Raw genomic sequence first — 11,846 nt, 5'->3', positions numbered from 1 at the left:
ATTGTAATTACACATTTTTAATGATGATGTATCAATTTAGTACATTTAAAATATATTAACTTGAATAAAACAAATTATAATCAAGTACTTTACATGTGCTTCAGTATATCAAAATAAGTGCACTTTGAAACACGACAAAAGATTATTAAAACATAATAATTTAAAATGTACTTTAAAGTAAAACCTTTAATTTAACATTACGGTGTACTTTTTAAAACGTGTACTTAAGTGTGTTAAGAAACACAGTTATGAAAGCATCTCTAAGTACACTTAAGTGGCCATTTATTTGATTAATATTATATTATCTGTAAGTAGAGTTTTTAAAAGCATACTTTTAAGCTGTGAAGTACACTACAAGTGCACATTTAATACAATTAAGTGAACTTCTCAAATTAGTAATAGTGATACTTCCCAGGCAAAAAAAAAAAAAGTATATTTGTACTTCATATACTAGAAATTATTCTTTAGTCCTTCTTAAGACAATCTTAAGAACATCAAAGTGTACTCAAATGTGCTTTTTTTTTTTTGAGACACCATTAATATAAAATAATGTGCTTTTAACACTTTTTCTGTATTAAAAAAATGTATTTAGTTACCACTTGTAGTACACTTGAACTAGTGTATGAAAGAAGTGGTGTACTTCACGTACTACAAGAAGTACTAAAGAATAATTTTTAGTATATTAAGTACAAAATTAGTGCATGAAAATAGAGCACTTTTAGTACATTATGAAAGTGCTCTTTTTTTTCCTGCCTGACCAAACACCACTAATAAACCAGGAATGCCTGTGGCAGGTTGCTCTCACACAAACGCCTGCATTTTATATTTTTGCCTGGCTCTTTGCATTTTTTAAATACAGATGGAAAGCTCCATTTTCATAATCAGCCCAATGATCAGCTATCACAGGCGGTGGAACCAAAGTCAAGTTGTCCTAACAGATGATGTGCTGCCGTAAACAGTGAATCTCTCTTCTTACACAATTAAAGAGTGAGCTTATTGATTTCCGATGGGCCGCTCAGGTGACTCTGCAGCGGCTGCAGGTCGTCACAACGAGCCCTGGGTAAGGTGACCAGTGCCTCTCTCTTCCCATTGTCTCTCACGCTCTATAGACTGTGGCTGTCCTCGGTCAGGTACAGTACATACAGGATGAGGTGTTCCCATGAAAGTGCCACTGCAGCATTTTGAGAGGCGGTCTTCTTCATTAGCTAATGTGGCGGTACAGGATCAGCGATTAAACCTTAAACAGGTTTCCTGGAGAGCTGCTGGATGGGGGTCATATTTAATGGGTAAAAAGACACATGAATGTCAAGGTGATAAGCTTTTTTCACCAGCACTATGACAAACATTTATAACTTACACAATAGAATAGACTCAAAAAGATAATTAGGCCTAAATGTAAGACTATATATTTGAATTGCAATAACATTTCCATCCATTTGGATTATACACCACATAAATGTGATGCATATTTGTCAGTCATAAAGTACATAATGAAACCAGTAAGAAACAGGTATGATTTCTGCACTAAAAAAATAAATAATAATAATAATTAATAAATAAACTATTCAAAATAAATAAATAAATAAATGGATGCTGTCAAATGATTAATCGCAATTAATCGCATCCAAAATAAAAGTTTTTTTTTACATAATATATGTGTGTGTGTGTTGTGTATATTTATTATGTATATATAAATAAACCCATACAGCATATATTTTGTAAGTATTTACATGTATTTAAATGTATATATTTATATTCATATAAATTATATCATATATAAATATATTTAGTATATAAACGTAGCATATTTTTCTTAAATATATACATGCATGTATGTGTATTTATATATACATAATAAATATAGATTGCTTAGAATCAGCATAAACCTGTTCTTTGTTAAAAATAAAAACAATTAAATGTATTCAGTTAAAAAGTCAAATTATTAAAATATGAAAAAAGCAATATTAAGTTAGTTAAAATGTATAATTTAGTGATAATAAATAGTTGAAACCTGGCTATTGTGAAGGTATCTAACGCTTGTGTTGTGCTGAAAATGCTTTACCTCAGTTTTTGAGTAAAGAAAGCATTATTTATGGATAATTTTGGCATTATTTACTGCATGAGTTTAAACCAATGAGACCTACGTTCAAACAGTGCTAACTGAAAGAAAACAAGCTGATAAAAAGATTGAATTAATTTAATAATAATATGGCATTACAAGAAATTTATAAGCAATTTTTGTAGGCCAGAAGTAAGTGAGGGGCAAAAATAAAGTATGTTGAATTTAATTTAAATTTAATTTAAAAAAAAATTGGTCCAGAACATAACATGAGGGTTAAAACACATTGAGTTTATTCTTACAGAAATTATCTTACCTGTTTTTTACATGTTTGCCTAAAAGTATGCATCACATTATTATTATGTTAAAACTGTCTAATCCAAACAAATGGACATTTTATATGCAATTCAAATACATATATAGTAAATTTAGGCCTAAATATCTTTTAAATAGCTGGTCTATAATGTTAAACTGACTAGTGAGACAACTGTTCTGCCACAGCTAAAGCAATAAAGAATAAAGAAACAAACACACACAAGGATGTCAGGACTCACAGCAACTGAATATACGCAACAAATAAAACACTGGAGACAGACACACAGCCTCTCGCCATAAATAAACTTGCTGGATTTGGGGATATTATTCATGTCCATATGTGCAAAATAGCAGCGTGCCACCCATTTCAATAACAAATGCCCTCGGTAACAAATGTGATTCCTGCAAGCCGAAGCATTTGTTCAGGCATTCCAGCATTAATGGCTTTCCATTAAGACAGACCGGCAGCAAGGCATTCTGAAGATTTTAACTTAAAACTGCCTCTCTGTAGACTGTCAGTGTCTTCAGAAAGCGTGCTTGAATTGCTAGTGTTAAAAGTAATTTGCAATTTACATAGTCGTGAGGAGCTGCTGTTGAAGGATGCATAACTAACTAAACTAGAAGGAGGCTGAAAATTAAATGTGCTTAATTTTACTGAATGTGCACTTGAGGTGAACTTCAAATCTTAAAAAGTATATATTTAAAAACTGTACTTGCATATAATATAACATTTCTGAAATATAAATGCCATTTAAGTGCGTTAAAGACAGACTTTCGTGACTATGTTTCTTAACACACTTAAGTGCATTTTTAAAAAGTGCTCTTTGTTATAATGTCAAATTACAAGTTTTACTTTAAAGTACATTTTAAATCATGTTTCAATAAACTTTTGTTGTGCCTTAAAGTACTTATTTTGATGTGTTGACTAACATACTAAAGCACAAGTAAAGTACTTGATTATAATTTTTACTGTACTGTGCTATTCAGTATTACTTTCAAAGTCGATATATTTTAAATTAACTAAATTGCTAATTATTTTTTACAAATGTCTAATTACAAATATATTTAAACACATTACATATACTGTAAGTTTAATTAGGAATTACTTTTTATTATATTACGTAAAGTAGTATATTTTACTTTACCATAAATGCTTCTCAGTACATTCATCAATAACCTTAAACCATGTTTTAGATAATAAAAGTAATTATAAAATTGAATTGCATAAATATGTACTTGAGTCCTACCTAAGCGGGTTAAAAGAGTTGAGCTAATTGAATTTAATATCAAATTAAACTACGTTTAATTTAATTGCAATTAAGATGCAATAACAGTAAGTGTCTGAAAACATTAAAAGAATATATTTAAGTGCAAACTGAATGTTAAGTATATTATTTGCATAAGTAATCTTTTTTTTTTTAAAGTATGCTAAAGTCTATGGTCTTTGATAAATGTTTGAAAAAATGCAATAGAACATTGCTACCATGATCATTGTGTTGAGAAGTACGTACTTCTAATAATTTCAATGCCTGCAATATAAAATAAACATATTGCATGGTTACAAAGACCATTCATGAAAATTCCGTCATCATTTACTCGCCCTCATGTTGTTCCAAACCTGCATGAGTTTCTTTATTCTGTTGAACACAAAAGATATTTTGAAGAATGTTGGTAACCAAACAGTTGCTGGTAGCCACTGATTTTCATAGTGTTTATTTCTAGTAAGTCAATGGCTACCATCAGCTGTTTGGTTACCAACATTCTTCAAAAATATGTACTCAACAGTAGAAAGAAACTCGTGCAGGTTTGGACCAAATGGAGGGTGAGTAAATGATGAAAGAATTTTAATTTTTTGATGAACTGTCCCTTTAAATCCAAAAGTAATTTAGCCAGTCCCTCTATCTGGGTCAGTGGCAGCATGAGCAATGGTGTAAAAACAAATCAATTTTTTTCAGTTTCACACAGATCTGACTGTACATGTCAAAGGATGAACTCTAACTAGAGTACTTTTCAAGTTTATTTACAAAAATATTGAAATTTTTCAACTTTCGATTCCATTTCCCCCAGAAAATAAGCATCGATTGTCGTCGATTGTCTCTAAATCTCACTTCAATTTATTCAACGTTGTGTCTTAACAGTGCTTTAGTAGCTGGTCTGAAATCGGTTTGCTTCAAACCTTCACATAAAACAAACCGTACTCCCTCATCTGCCCGAGCGCTCGTCTGAAATCAGTCACATTCAAGCTCACTCGGTTAAACAGGCCTCTAGTCTTGCCTTCGACAGCTTGCCGTGACTTTTACTATTGGCCTCTAGGGTCGGCGAGTGCCATAAACCATCTTATTACACTCAGATCATATTAATTTGCCTTTGCCACTGCGTTTATTTGCAGTATAACAACATGCAAAGCACCAGCTGCCTTGTCTGAATGACGGGCTCCGCTCCACATTGTTTTTAGCCACGACGTTCATTTAGAAATGTGTGAAAGACCAAACATGAGAACCAATTTGCTGTTTTGACTTAAAGGCACGCTATCCATCTTACAGTCGCCTGGTTTTGCATGCGACAGAGTTAATGGAGAAGGACAGGGTGCTTTTAATGGGAGAACTGAGAGGAAGTGACGTGGAATGACTTGAGAAGACCCTTTTTCCCTGCAGGTTTTCCCGGCTCAATTAGCAGACTCTCTTTCTGCTGAAGGGGGATTCAGCATGTGACAGAGAGAGAGAGAGAGAGAGACAGTCCTGTGTGTTTGTGTGTGTCCCGACGGCCCGCGGCATTACCCAGTCTTATGGATCGGAGCCCCACAGAGCCGAACTTAACAAGCCTGGACTGTGGCAATACTTGCTGATCTGCTGAATCCCACTCATGTTAATTGATGGGCTAAGTTAGAAGAAAGAATAAATAAAGGCTGTCGGACAGTAGCTGCAGGTCTCTGACTCACTCAATGAGTAACTGAGCAGATGTACTATAGTAAAAAACACTGGATGTTCAGAATAACATACGACCACACCACTCTCACTATGTCTGCAGTATGTAGTATAAATACTGTGCGAAAGCTCTGTATCTAATAATGCATTGTGCATGACTTTTTGATAAATGAACCAGACGTTACTTGTGATTAACATCTCATTCTTAACCCATAATTTGATCAGACTTCCAAATGTCATGTTTTATTCAAAAAATAAAAAAAAGATTCTATATCCAAAGCATGTTAACTACTACTAAAAATTATACATTTAAGATAAAATTATATTTAAAAAAAAAATAATCTAACCAAAATACAAATCTGTTCAAAAGTTTGGAATAATTAAGATTTTTTTATGTTTAAGAAAGAAGTATCATGCTCAAAAAAAAAGCTGAAAAAATGCATCAAAAATGCATTAATGGCAGTAATATTGTGAAACGTGATATAGTTTAACATTTTTAGCATCAGTGTCACATGATCCCTCAGAAATCATTCTAATATGCTGATTTGCTGCTCATGAAACATTTCTGATTATTATCAGTGTTAAAAACAGTTGTGATGCACAGTGTTATTTTATCAGTGATTTACTATAGGCTAATAGTTTTTTAATTAATAGTTTGAATTAGTTTTTATTTTTACATTTTTTATTTTCAGTTTAATTTTTGTTAATGTTTTAGTAATTATGTTGTGTGGTTTTGACATTTTTTATTCTTTAGTTTTTTTTTAAATATAGTTTTTATACATTTTTTATTTCAGTTTGAGTTTTTTCAGTAACTCATGTTAAACTAAATTAAAATGAACAATATAGCTAGCTGAATTTTGTTAAATTTATGTTTTTTAAATATTTTAATACAGTTAATGTTTATTTCAAATAACAAATATATTTATGATTTTGGTTTTAGTTAACTATAACTGTTGCTGCATGATATTAATGTGGAAAGCGTAATTATTTATTTATTTATTTGTTTATTTATTCAATTGTATTTATTTATTTATTTTTGGAAAAATTCTTGAATTTTTTTTTTTTTTTTATAAATGCTGTTCTTTTAAACTTTCTATTTATTTGGAACAGAAATCTCTTGTAACATTATAGATGTCTTTACCATCACTTTTTGATAAATTTTTCTTCAATTTCCTTGATGAACAAAATATATTTTTTATTTAATTCAATGTTAGTGTACATATAGTACTGCTAATATTTCACTATATTATACATAGATTTTATTTTTAAGGACTCTTAAAAAGCATCAAAAAGACTTATATTTCATCAACAAAATATTTCACAATATATTATTTTGTGAAGCAACATGAAAGAATAAGCAAACTGCTCATTCAACATTAAAAAAAAGCTGCATGCAGCCAAAACTTTCAATTCAATAAATCTGATGCAACAATAACCTATCCTAATAACCATTGATTAATTCATGGAAAATATTCAATATTATAACCCACTGCTTTATTTCTGTATTAAACAGCAGTTGCAGTTCTTCAACTCGCCTAATTGCAGTTCTGTCTTTTAAAGCGAACATGTGATGAGCGTCTCAATAGCAACAGGAGGAAAATTGTTGGGAGCAAAAACACGCAAGGGAGAAAGCAAACAGATGAAAGTGCTGGAGCAGCAGAACTCAAGGCCTATATAAATGTAATGAATTATTATTTTTTATTATTAACTGAAAAAATAATGCATTGTATTAACAGTGCTTGCATTTTAATGCCTTGTATTTCCAGGGCTTGCATTGTTAGGTCCTGAAATTTAACAAGTAGTACAAGTTGTACAGTGTTAAACAACTTTTTAATCTTTCATATAAAAACAACAGCAAGTTTTTGAAAGAAGTCTCTTCATGTTCATCATCCAGGCTTCATGTATTTGATCAAAATTGGAGAAAAAACATATACAATACAATTTAAAATAAGTTTATTCATGTGATGCAAAGCTGAATTTTCAGCTCCATTACTCCAGCCTTCAGTTTCACGTGATCCTTAAGTCTTGTAAGTCTTGACTATCACTTTTTTTATATATATATTTAACACATAAGTTTCCAAATATTAAAAAAAATGTTTCCAACATTGATATGTCAGCATATTAGAATGATTTCTGAAGGATCATGTGACACTGAAGACTGGAGTAATGAAGCTGAAAATTCAGCTTTGATCACAGGAATAAATGACATTTTAAAATATATTGACATAGAAAACAGTTCTTTTAAATTGCAATAATATTTCACAATATTGCTGTTGTTACCGTATTTTTGATTACATAAATGCAGCCTTGATGAGCAGAAGAGATTACATATTCAAGCACTTGTGGATGGACTGAAAGAGAATAATTCAGCAGTCTGTTTCTTCTGTGCTCTTATTGTGTCTCCAGATCATTTGCTATGTGCTCAGACTGTCATGCTACACACACCAAACAATTCAGACAGACACAAAAAGATGTTTAACAGGTCAGCAGTGAACATGCCGCAGCTCTTTTGAGGAGTCTGATTAGACAGGCATTCATGCATGGCACGGCAATATGGCACAAAGAAAAGCCACTACGATGAGATGATTTCAGCTGAAAGACACTTTGGTCAGGCACCTGTGGACCTCTATTTGACAACATGATCTGATGATGAGAGATACTGAGCGGCTTATTATGAACACTTCAATAGCAAAGAATACTGTGTTATAATATCAAAGTAATATGAACATAAAGAGCATTTTTCAGACTTTGTAGTCGTTCTAACTCTGCTGGCAAGATGTCTAATTCTGTTGAATTGAAAGAGCGCTCAGTGTGGGTCAGGGATGTTCTTTACTTCACAAAATGAGAGAAAGTTAGATACTCTCTTCATCGACCCTGCAATATGTTTGTCAAGCACATGTCCAAACTCTCCAGCTTGATCCTGCTCTCTGTTTGATCCTTCCCACCATCTCCAGCCTTGATGTACTTACCAATTCTGTATTTCTTGGTGAATGTACTGTAGGATTGTGTTTATGTGAGATACTGTACTCAGAATGCATTTGTTTACTTTTCTCTTTTTGAAGGGTTTATGTATTTTTTTAATAAAAACTTCAGTGTATTTGCTCACTATTACTGTTATTATTTCTCTGTTGTCTGCTTTTTTTTTTTCTTTCTACCTTTGTAATGTATCTTTAAAATGTATAAATAAATCATTTAAAAAGAACAAATAGGCAGAATTCTGTTTAGGGCTACTTTAATTCTACACTGTAAAAAAATATTGTTTTGGAGTTGTAAATAAAGTGTATGTTTTACAAGAAAACACTATTTCAGTCTTTCACCTTCGGAATTCAATTTTTAATTCAATGTGTTAATTGCAGTAATTTCTGAGTGAATACCAATTTATTTCAGTGTATTCTTATTTTATAGTCCTATGTTAATGTATATGAATTATAAATGCAATATAAAATTTATGTATTATAAATTAAATGAATATGTTTATTAAAATACATCTTACTTATAACAGTAAACATTGTCGAATTTTACTTAAATCATAAAAAATGAACATAAATAAGCAGAATTCAGTTTAGGGCTACTTTTGTTCTACACTGTAAAAAAATTAAGTTGCAAATAAAACAAATTATTGGAGCATGTTTTACAAGAAAACACTATTTCAGTCGTTCTACTTAAACATTTTATGTTTAATTAAATGTTACTTGCTTTTTCTTTGCAATTATTTCTGAAGTTTGCTAATAGTCGTAGAGAAAAATAGTTTCTACACCAACTTTTGTACAGTGTATTTTCTTAGTGCTGTTAATTTACATTAATTATAAATGCAAAGTATAATTTATTTATTATAAATTAGAATTATTCAATTATTATACATCTTGTAAAAAAAAGAAAAGTCAAATTTTACCTTTAATTCTACACTGTAAACTTTTTTCAAAGTTGTAAATAACACAGAGATTATTTCCATCTTTCTACTTTCCTCTTTTTCATCTTTTATTTCACATTTAATTCTTTGTAATCATTTGAGAAATTAATTAGCAATTTCTGAGTGAAAATGTTTGTTTTTTTCTACAATTATTTTTCCAGTGTATACCATTTAATTAAAAATATCCCATATTCCCAAATAAACGAACAAAAATAAAACAAAGAGGAAGGACCATTGCATTTCTGCAAGCTTGTTGAATCAAAATTGTATTACTGCCTTGTTCACATGTACTCTCACACAATGAATAGCAAGATGAAAGTATTCACAAGGCCTGCCATTGTTTCCACTTCTTGAAAGACTGTCAAGCCACGTGCAAGACACTTGTTTGATCAGTGGAAACAAACCGAACATACAGTTTTTAAGAGCACAGAACACCTGACAACTGTTTGCGTGTGGAATTTCAAAGGTGCATGTGAAAAGTACGATTAAAATTTCAGCACCTTGGACAGCAGCCTCATGAGACACTCCAGCGGCGGCGGCCTTGAAAACGCTTTACTCACTAACAAAACCTGAGCTTCCCCAGAGAATACAGCACACTTCGTAAACGAACCTGTCGTCCCTCCTGCGGACTGCAAGGCGGAGGTGTGTGCTGCAAGCACAGGAAGTCCAACTTAAACTAGTGAACGTCTCTCTGAGAGAAATTCCCAGCATTTCTCCACATCTCTCTCTCAGCCCAAGCATGCCACGCACAGCTGACTGAATAATGCAGAGGCTTTGCCCACTGCTCAGGCATGAGTAGATAATCTGGCCACAAGGACACAGTGTGTCAACATTGCACTTATTGTTATTTATTTATTTCTCTAGTCCATCCGAGACAGGAGGGAAAAAGGCAGCAGAAGGCAAAAGCGCACTCTCTCACACTCTAAAGTTTTTTCTTTCTTTAGCTCGTCCACGTCTTTTCAGGGAAAAAAGCATTTTTGGGAAGCTTTCAGCCCATTGGGTCCCAGCGGCGGATTGCTTGCACGTGGACAGTGAAGGAGCTCAGTGCATTAGCAGCATAATCGGCTCTGGAAGTTCTGGAAACGAGGAGCATCTCTGGTTTTTAATTACCTTTCTAAATTTAGGGCTGAACACCAATTAAACAGTGAATCCTTTGGGGGTTATTGATGGTGCAATCATGTGGCATGTTCAAATTTGACTTTTTTATTATTTGCACACTAGCAATGTGATTCAGAGCACTGACTATTAGTAGTTCAAGATTAATTTGCATAAACACAATCTTTTGTCTACATTGTTAGCAAAAAGGGAAACTCAATGTTATTGAGACTAAAAAAAGCAATTATTATCCACAATATTTTCTTGTTTTTCACAGTTCTGATTTTAACAGAAAGGACAGGAAAAGGCAGTTAATTCATAACTGTGACGTCACACCCATAAAGGAACATTCAACTGGAGGGCAAAACAAAGCCCGCCGGTTATTTTTACTAACTACTAATGAACTAAGACAGTGATATTAAAGGAATAGTTCACCCAAAAATGAAAATGTGCTGAATATTTACTCACCCTCAGGCCACCCAAAATGTAGATGAGTTTGTTTCTTCATCGGAACAGATTTGGGGAAATGTAGCATTACATCACTTGCTCACCAATGGAGCCTCTGCAGTGAATGGGTGCCGTCAGAATGAGAGTCCAAACAGCTGATAAAAACATCACAATAATCCACAAGTAATCCACACGATGCCAGTCTATCAATAAATGTCTTGTGAAGCGACAAGCTGCGTATTTGTAAGAAACAAATCCATCATTATAACATTTTAAACTTTGAACGAGTCCTTTCATAATATTGCTTTCTCCAGTGACAAAAGTTGTCTCGTCTGAATCAGGAGACACAATATACACAGAAAAAGCACTTTTTACAATCAGAAACAGTTCAAAACAGATCTTAACAAATATAGTCGTGTGAAGCTTGTCGCATGGATTTTCCTATTCAGTCAATTGTGTTCATTATTGATATCAAGGACATGAAGGGGGTTTGATCTCCAAGTAACCTCATCGAGGCATTCGCGTTGTGAATTGACGTTCGCTTGAAAGCGAACTGCACCAGTCAAATTGATAAAACAAGCGGTGGTCCAGCACACAATGTGACTGTGGTCACCCTTCACTCATTTCTGCTGCTTGAGAAGTATATTAAAAAGTCATACAACTTGGGTTCAGTACGATAAATGGAAATTCTGTCATCAGTTACTCACCCTCGTATCGTTCCAAACCCATAAGACTTTCATTCATCTTCAAAATACAAATTAAAATATTTTGAATTAAACCGGAGAAATTTCTGTCCGTCTGTTAAAAGGCCATTGCACCAAAGCTTTGACACACATGAGTACATCAAATATGACAAACAGAACCTGAAATGTGCTTGCTTGACATGCAAGAACAAACTTCATTGGCTTGTGCATCTAGCAAATGCATCTTAGCTTCCGTTTACCATATTTGATGTGCTGTGTTGTGTGTGCGTTGATCAAAGTTTATACGTGAAAAAAGAAAAAGAAAAAAAATAACTGTTGGAAATATGTGGGTGAGTAACTGATGTCAGAATTTTCATTTTTTGGTGAGCTAAAACCTTTTCAATCAGCAGCAC

Source organism: Sinocyclocheilus anshuiensis, unplaced genomic scaffold (genome assembly GCF_001515605.1).
Source record: "Sinocyclocheilus anshuiensis isolate Anshui unplaced genomic scaffold, SAMN03320099.WGS_v1.1 scaffold206, whole genome shotgun sequence".
Taxonomy (NCBI): domain Eukaryota; kingdom Metazoa; phylum Chordata; class Actinopteri; order Cypriniformes; family Cyprinidae; genus Sinocyclocheilus; species Sinocyclocheilus anshuiensis.
Note: the sequence above shows the minus strand (reverse complement) of the source record.